Source organism: Haplochromis burtoni, unplaced genomic scaffold (genome assembly GCF_018398535.1).
Source record: "Haplochromis burtoni strain Fernald_Lab_line unplaced genomic scaffold, NCSU_Asbu1 Contig_144, whole genome shotgun sequence".
Classification (NCBI taxonomy): Eukaryota; Metazoa; Chordata; class Actinopteri; order Cichliformes; family Cichlidae; genus Haplochromis; species Haplochromis burtoni.
Genome location: NW_024582505.1, coordinates 1529461 through 1530876, shown reverse-complemented (window position 1 = coordinate 1530876; position 1416 = coordinate 1529461).

Below are 1416 nucleotides of genomic sequence, written 5' to 3'. Positions count from 1 at the left end.
TCATTAAAAGTTCTTCTTTTAAAAGGCAAGTCTGACTGAATGATGCAAGAACTTCTGTGGCACACAGAAGCTGAGGTCCAGAGCTGCAAAAACTGAAGATCAACCAAGTGTTAACTGTCTTCTTCTTTAAAATGCTGGAACATGATATATTTCCTCTGTTGCACTGTGACCAACCTCTTATGACACTCAGTGAGGATGTTACCATTACTGTGTGTTTTTTAGTGTCTTTGAGAAGTTGCATGATGTTACCCCCTTGTTAGAATCATCCGAATCAGAAAGTTGAAGCTGAAACTCATCAAAATGAAGAAGTGCTGAAATAAATTAAATAAATGAGAAAAAGACATGAAATAAGCTCAGTGTCAATCTATAAATTCTAAGCAAATCCTCTGACGCACACACACATTGATACACACCTGCCTCTATGTTTCTATGCCAATCAATCAGTCTGCTTAACTACGCTCAACTACCTCAAAGTGTGCTGGAGTAGTTGAGTTTTATAGTACGCTGGGTTTAAAGACGGTTTGAAAACTTCTCCATTCATTTGAAAGGAAAAAAATACATTCATAAAAAGTCAAATATTTAATTATGTTTAAAAGTAACAAAAAAAGAAATGTTAAAGCCATGTAGTCCTGAAAAGGGTGAACCTTTTTATACAGGAACTGTTTCCGTACCACAAAGTACATGGCAGTAGTTAAGTTTAAAAAAAAAAAAACTTGCCAAAAGTGTGTAGGTGGATCTCAGTAATATAAATGCTTTGCTGGACTTGATTATTCCTTTTGGATTAAAGGATATTTGACTTAAGAAACAGTGTGTGGTTAAAGAATCTCAACCCCAAGCATAATAAGTCTAGGTGCATCAGGGCATCTTGGATAAAATGTACCAAATGAAATATGAAATACTATTCTTTGAGATTCGGATCAATAAAGGAGTTACCTAAAGGAATAGCTTACAACTGTACCACTCCAAGCACAAAGTAAACCTTTCCTGATACCAAAATCCTTCAACTCTCACAGGTCATCACTGATCTTAAAATGTCTCTGAACAGTTTTTCTAAGTAATGAGTAATAAGGAAAATGTCCCTGCTCTGATTTTGACTATCAGCAATTGCAAAACATGTGGTATGAACCAAATGTACAGTAACCCCTTGTGGACATTGTGAGATATTGCTTGTGTCAAGCAGACACTACTAATTATACAGTTACCTGTTTCTATTTCCAGAAACTCATGCCCACACGTATACCATCAAGCAATGAGTTCAAGTATGGCTGCACCGAATTTAGATTAAGCCTGACAAGCACTTAGATGTAAACAATCAAACCCCCCCAGTGTCTGCCCTATGGAGGGCTTCTGTTGCAATGTGAAATATCTGAACTACTTATTTTACTGAAATGCTTTGTAATTTGTCTTCCAGATATG